Source organism: Penaeus japonicus, unplaced genomic scaffold (genome assembly GCF_977035675.1).
Source record: "Penaeus japonicus unplaced genomic scaffold, GWHDUDI00000001_assembly GWHDUDI00000036, whole genome shotgun sequence".
NCBI classification, from domain to species: domain Eukaryota; kingdom Metazoa; phylum Arthropoda; class Malacostraca; order Decapoda; family Penaeidae; genus Penaeus; species Penaeus japonicus.
Window position 1 is genome coordinate 4,830,071 of NW_028234438.1, and position 7,500 is coordinate 4,837,570.

General features: G+C 45.8%; 1 protein-coding gene across 2 annotated transcripts in view; it reads left to right on the forward strand.

The window, feature by feature from the left end:
- The window catches only part of LOC122257511 (uncharacterized), a 180,071-nt gene that overhangs the window by 127,228 nt on the left and 45,343 nt on the right, over positions 1-7,500 (forward strand). The gene's annotated exons all lie outside the window — the stretch shown is intronic.

The following is a 7,500-nucleotide window of genomic DNA, read 5'->3' on the forward strand; positions in this document are numbered from 1 at the left end:
CACCCTTCTCTCTCCCTCAACCCCCAACGCATTCCCATGTTCCTCGACGCCCTTCCGACCCCCTTCGCCCACCGCTTTCCCACACTCTCTTCGGACCTTCGGACTGCTCAAGGTAAAGAGAGAGAGAGAGAGAGAGAGAGAGAGGGGGGGGGGGTGAAGAGGGTGAGCAAGCGAGAGAGAGAGAAAAAAAAGGAGTAAAAGAGAGAGAAAGAAAGATAGAAATAGAGAGAGAGAGAGATGGATAGAGAGAGAGAGAAAGACTGATAGAGATAGAGAGAGAGAGAGAAAGAAAGATAGTGATAGAGAGAGAAAGAGAGGTAGATAGAGAGAGAAAGAGATGTTTCGCCATCTTGTTTCTCCTCTTCGTGAACATTAAGGATTTACTATCTTGCTCGTATCTGGCGTCCATCTTTGTTTACTCGCAAAGGCTGATTCTGGCGAGACTACCCATGTTTTCTTCGATTTTTTCAGGTTGTGAATGGCCTTCCTGGTTGTACGCTGTGCTTAGAATTTACACATAAAAAGATATATATGCTTATTCGTCCGTTTGATATATACGATAGAGAGAGAGTAGGGGCACAGAGAGAGAGAGAGAGAGAGAGAGAGAGAGAGAGAGAGAGAGAGAGAGAGAGAGAGAGAGAGAGAGAGAGAGAGAGAGAGAGAGAGAGAGAGAGAGAGAGAGAGAGAGAGAGAGAGAGAGAGAGAGAGAGAGAGAGAGAGAGAGAGAGAGAGAGAGAGAGAGAGAGAGAGTAATTGACAAATAGATACAGATGTAGACAGAGAGATATGAAGGCTGTCCGTTTACATGGAAAGCCCCTAAAAACTCGTCCTCCACCTAAGCAATTACGCAATCTTTTGTCTCGAGTGCCAGGTTAATGATGCATCCTCCAGACTGCTTGTACCCTGACTGTCACAGACTTCCTACTTCACCTCTCTTTCGTTCCTCTCTTTTCCTCAACCCCCTTTCCTCTCTCTCTCTTTCCGTTACCCTTCTCTCCTCCCTCACCTCACCTTCCTTTTCTCCTCCTCTCACTCCTCTTTTTCTTCTCCCTTATTCCACCTCCTTATTTCCTTTTCTTCCCTTCCTTTTCATATTTTTAGTTGTCAGTTTTACCTTAATTCCCTTCTTTTATCCTCACTTCTTTTACTCCCTCTATTCTCCCTTCCTCCCCCCCTCTGTCTCACCACATTTTCCTCCTTTCTCGATCCAGAGTGTCCCTCCCCCTCCCTTCTGCCCCCTCTACCCCCCTCCCCCCAGACTTCTGCAATCCCTCTATCCATTTCCTTTCCTTTTTTTACCATCTCCATCCCATCCTCATCCTCTTCACCCTCCCTTCCCTCCTTATCCACCCGTTTTCCTCCCCATCCTCTTACTCCTCCTTCCCTCTCCATCCTCCTCTTTCTCCTTCTCTCCCCATCCTCCTACTCCTCCTTCCCTCCCCATCCTCCTCCTCCTTCTCTCCCCATCCTCCTCTTCCCTTTCCCTCCCCATCCTCCTTTTCTCCTCTCTTTTCATCCTCCTCCTCCTCCTCCTTATCTCCCCATCCTCTTCTTCCCCTTCCCTCCCCACCCTCCTTTTCTCCTCTCTTTCCGTCCTCTTCTTCCCCGTCCCCCCTCCCACCCCCCTCCACACGGGCGGGACGAGAGGGGGGGGGGTGAAATCCAGGTTCCCACGCGATATCCTTGTAGATGTAGACTACCAACAGGGGGCCTGGTGTGCTGGCGTCCCACAAGCTGGCTTTCTGAGACCCCCGTTTTGTTTCCTTAATGTCCCGCCGGCCTTGGAGGGTTTGGTACGAGGTAGATGGAAGGGGGAGGGGAAAGGGAAGGGGAGAAAGAGGAGGAGGAGTGGAGGGGAAAGGGAGAGGAGAGAAAAAGGGGGAAGTGGAGGAGGATAGAGAAGGGAGGAGGGGAAGAGGAAGAGGAGTGGAGGGGATAGGGAGAGGAGAGGAAAAGGGGGAGGTGAAGGAGGATAGAGAGGGGAAGAGGGACATAGCAGGGGAAGGGTAGAAAGAATGAGGTGGGGGTAGAGAGGGAAAACGGTAGGAGAGGGAATGGAAATGGAAAGTAAAGAGAAGGGAAAGGAAGAGGGAGAAGGGGAACGAAGCAATAAAAAGGAAAGAAAAAAAGGGAAAGGAGAGGATAACAAAAAGTAAAGCAAAGGAAAATAAAGCAAGGACAATTAATTAATAATTGATTTCCAACGCGTTTTAGGCATGATAACCCTACGAATCTTCTCCAACTCAAACACTCTCAGCGACGTTGAAGAAACTGCACGAAAAAAAGCATGAAATAATAAAGGGTGAATAAATTAGATGATAAAGAGGGCGAAGAAAAATGAGAAAAAAGGGAAGAAGAAAACCAATACTGGAATTGGTAATTGGATCCTATTTCAAAGGCGAGTATTTAATCGTGTTAAGAGATCATGTCCCCTCGGTAGCCTTGGCAGCTCTGGGAGGAGGGGAATGGGGAAGGGGTGGCAGGAGGAGAGAGGGGGAAGGGGGATGGCAAGTGGATAGAAGGTAGGAGGGAGGGGGAGGGGAATAGATGGTGAAGGAGGACGGAGGGGGGAAGGGAGTGAATAGGACAAGTAGACAGGAGGATAGGAAGGAGGTCGGTTCGGCTAGGAGGTCTAATGTGTTGGCAGAAGGGTAGGCAAGGATAGTAAGACCCGAAGCCCAGAGGGGGCAGAGGGGCAAGGTCCAGGAGGTCTAGGGAGCCAGCGAAGACAAGGGAGGGGGCACAGGGGGCATGGAGGAGGGTAGGCAGGGGGGGGACGCCATGGGTAGCTGCAACAGTACGGCTCGTCTGCCCATTGGATACCCACAGCCTGACGTTGGAGCACCCAAACGGACCTGCTCAGGCTATCTGATACTGTTAACCAGTCAGGAACCAGTGTCCAGCCCTGTCCGCTGACCCTGTGGCCGAGGTCCTTAAGCTAAATGACTTGTGGACCTGGAAGCGCCTGGTCACAGACAAGCGAGCAAGCAGGTAGCAGGCCGTTTAAGAAATGTCTTTTTTTTTTTCTTTTTTTTTTTTGGGTGCTGGTGGAAGATTTCCTTTTTATTTCTTTCTCTCTTTCTTCTCTCCGTTTGTTTTGTTCGTGTTGCTGTCTCTTATCTTGTCTTTTCTTTCTCTCTAACTCTCTTACTCTGTGTAACTCTCTCTCTTTCTCTCTCTCTCTCTGTCTTCCCTCCCCTCTCTCTCTCCCTCTCTCTCTTTTCTCTCTTTCTCTGTCTCCCCCCCTCTCTCTCTCTCTCTCTCTCTCTCTCTCTCTCTCTCTCTCTCTCTCTCTCTCTCTCTCTCTTTCCCTCCTTCCCTCCCTCCCTCCCTTCATCTCTCTCTCTCTCTCTCTCTCTCTCTCTCTCTCTCTCTCTCTCTCTCTCTCTCTCTCTCTCTCTCGGCATCTGCGTTTGTCGGGGTGGGCTATCTGCCACCGTGTTTGTGGGTTTGCTTGTTTGTTGCTTGTTCCTTGGACTCCAGCAGGGTATACACGGAAGATTATGCTTGTTGCTTGCATCTTGGGGAGTATATAAGCAGCGATAAAATTTATTCGTCTTTCGGTATTAATGGCAGCCCAAGAAAACGAGAGAGATAGAGAAGAAAACGGTTTTAAAACGAGTTATGAAGGAAATCTGGTGAAGATGGTTAGGATTAAGGTGGAGGGGGAGGCGCCTCGGACACTGTAATACTTTTCATGTGTTACTTAATCCTTACGTCCGAAAAGTATCTTATATATATATATGTATATATATATGTATGTATATATATATATATATATATATATATATATATATATATATATATATATATATATATGTATATATATATGAGTGGGAAAGAGAGAGAAGTGGAGAAGCTTTATTTTGTCGATTCTTTATGTCTAACTCCACATCCCTTTTTTACTTCACATTTCTTTACAAGAAGTTTTATCCTCGTATCTTTCTATCTCTTACAAATCTCTTCTCTTCAGTCCGTATCTATTTACTCATATTTCCTATTATCTTAAACCCTAAAAAATCTCTTTCACCTCAACTCACTACTAATTTTCCCATGAAAGGTTGAGATGCAAACTTGATTTGCAACGGTCGGCCACACTTCTTCTTCCCAAATGTCATATTAGCAATGGTGACAGTGATGGCGCGTTCCAGCTGTTACGCCGACAACGAAACCTTATGAGTATCCATGTGGCAGTGACCACGCACCTCCTCTTGACAGCAGTGACAACGACTTTTATTAGAGGAGCTCCGCAGTGACGATGACACTTGACACAGTTGCTTGAAGGAGCCTCTCTCGGCGGGCCAAGGATGACTTAGATCCGCTCCCCCCCCCTCCCCCTACCCCTCTTCCCTCGAGGAAATGAGTGCAAGAGAAGGCTAACCCGCGAAGAAATGGAGAGAGATAGAATGATAATAAAACTAGAGTGATAAGGGAGACAACGAAATTGAAATCTTTTCGAGTGAGATTTGATAACTTCACAATAAGATAACTTCAAAATGCAAGAGATGTATTTGAAGCTCTTGAGAATTTAAAAAAAATGTATGTATATCTGACGGAGATATAATACCCATGAAATCCATCTCACTCGTTATGATAAGTTATTCCCTCCTCATTCATCCCCTATTTTCCCCCTCCACATGTTGCAACGAAGCCCACATTTTATACATTTCCCGCAAAAATAACAGCCTCCCTCTCTCGCCGAAGTGAATGCCGGGGATTCTCATAAGCCATGGCTGTCGTGTTCTATTGGTGATCGTGTTCAGCCTGTGATCAATAGCGGTCGCCTTCGCAGTCCGGTTCTCCTTTAGAATGGCGGACACCGATCGCCTTGCATAACACGCGCGATTGTGATATTCCCATCCATCAAGGCGGAAGGTGTAGTTACTGCCTTGCCCGAGCGCCTTGAGGGGGGAGGCTGGGGGGAGGGAGGGAGGTTGGGAGGAGAGGGGGAGGTAGGGAGGAGAGGGGGGGTAGGGAGGAGAGGGGGAGGTAGGGAGGAGGGAGGGAGGTAGGGAGGAGAGGGGGAGGTGGGATGGGGAGAAGGAGGAAGGAGGAGAAATAACTTGGGAAGGAGTGAATGTAGGGCAGTAAGAGGAGGGGGGGGGGGGGGAGAAGGATTCGAGGGGGAGGTACGATGGAGGAAGTTGGAGGAAGAACGTGGGGAGGGAGTGAATATAGGACAGCATCGAAGACGAGAAAAAAATAGAGGAAGAGAAATGGAAGGAGGAAGAACCTGGGTCAGGGAGGGAAAGAGAGAAGAGGGGTGGAGAGGAGGGAGTATAACATAAATAAGGAAAAGAAAGAGAAAAAAGACACTCCATTGCCACGCTAATTAGAAGCGATTCACGACTTGTAATGCGGCGATCAACACAGGACCTGTCGTGCGCACGCCTCGACATCATAAAAACAATTTCTCAAGCTTCGTCTCTCGTTCATCACTCACCCGTTTTGGGAAGAGTAACACGACCTTCTTTTCCAAAGGATGGAGCTCATTGATAATGCCCTGAGACACTGAAGAATACAGTTGTGCTGTAATATGTCACGCCTTCTGTACAATCCGTCTTGGACCACTTGGCATAGGGATCTTGGGAGCCGATTTAATCTCAGGGTAGATGGGGGTTCTCACAGAATAACCTTGAGAAATTTTTTTGTTTTGCTTTTTTTATGTTAAGATATTTGCTTCCTTTTTCTTTCTGGAATGGCGAGGACTTAGAAGAAGGAATTATTTTTTTTACGTAGTTACCGTTTTTTTTTTTTTTTGTTTTGTTTTTTTTTTTTGTTTTTTTTAATACCAAACAAATTATTGATGTTCAAAACAGTGGTTAACCGAATTGTTGTTTAACACTGGATTCCCAACCGGCCTTCCCTTCTCAAAACAAGAAAGGAAAAAAACACCCGCTTGCACCATCACCAAACAAAACCAAAAAAAAAAAAAAAAAAAAAAAGGGAGAGAGAGAGAGAAAATAAACAATAAAAACTTCTACCTCACACCGCTTCAAAAAAGAAGAAGAAGGAAAAAAAAAGAGAGAGAAAAAAAGAAGACAACCTTTCTGCAACCTTTTTTTTCCTCTTGGTCTCCCACTGAAAGGAGCCCAGCCGCAATAACAACAGCGAACTAGTTCTCCTGATCCTTTTTGAACCAGAGACCCTAACAAGGCAGAAGATCTTACCACCCGGGAAGTAGTGGCATAGATCACTGCTAGTTAAACCCTTCCAAACTGCCAAATGGGAGCATCTCTTATAGTGTAATTGGGAAATGTCTCCTATGTCACTACAGGAGGTCCTTCTGTTGGCAAAGGAGATGGGTGTTGGGCGAAAGAATGAGGGGAGGGGAGTGGAGGAAGGAGGAGGGGAAGGGGGAAAGGGGAGGGGAAGGAGGAAGGAGGGAGGGGGAGGGGAAGGAGAAAGGGGAGGGTAAAGGAGGAAGGGGGAAAGGGGGTGAGGGGAAGGAGGAAAGGGGAGGGGAAGGATGAAAGGGGAGGGGAAGGAGGAGGGTAGAGGAGGAAGGGGGAGAGGCAGGTTGGGGATAAATTAGGATGGGGAGGAAGAGGTAGGTTGGGAATAAAGGGGGAAGGGGAGAAAGGACAAGGGAGGGGAAGGAGTTGATGTAGGTTGGAGATAAAGGGGGTAGATGGAGGATGGGGGAGTAAAGGGGGGATGGGAGGAACAAGGGGGAGATATAAGTGGGAAGGGGGTGAGATTTTTTTTTTTTTTTTTTTCTTTTAAGCGTCGAGGTGTTTTAAAATCCGTTTGCTTGTTTGGGTGTCGCGGGGGAGTGCAGTTAGTTTTTAGCATTGTTGGGGTTGGCAGTTACGATAATGTCGTAATCATGTTTGTCTGCAGTTGCTTCTTGCTTGATCCCTCAGGTCGTGTGAGAGAATGAAGGGAAGAGAACATAGAGCGAGAAGGGGTACTTGTGTGCAGGAATTAGTTAACAGTATTAGAGAGATTGACTATAAATATCAGCTATCATATACATACATATATATATATATATATATATAATATATATATATATATATATATATATATATATACGTATATATACATATATATACATGCATATATATATATATATATATATATATATATATATATATATATATATATATATAATATATAATATGTATATACATATTGCAGATCATATAAATCATATACTGCAACAACTCTATATCCCATCAAAACACGTTATATCTTACCTGCTGTCTCCCTGTCATACACGTACAGAAAATAATATAATCAAGAACAGGAAAGAGAGAAGGAAAAAGAAAGAAAGAAAAGAGAGAGAGAGAAAAAAAAAAAAGAAGCAAAAGACCAGAAACACGACACGCCAACTTGGCTACACTGATATGGCAAGGGGGTTATAGATACTGGATTTGATATGCAAGTGTTATCGTATAAGCTGACTCTTCCATAGCTGCTAGGGATATGCAGGATCCAAAAACACGATAAGCCGAAGGGCACTTCTCGAGACACTGTTGCCAGAAACACTTCCTG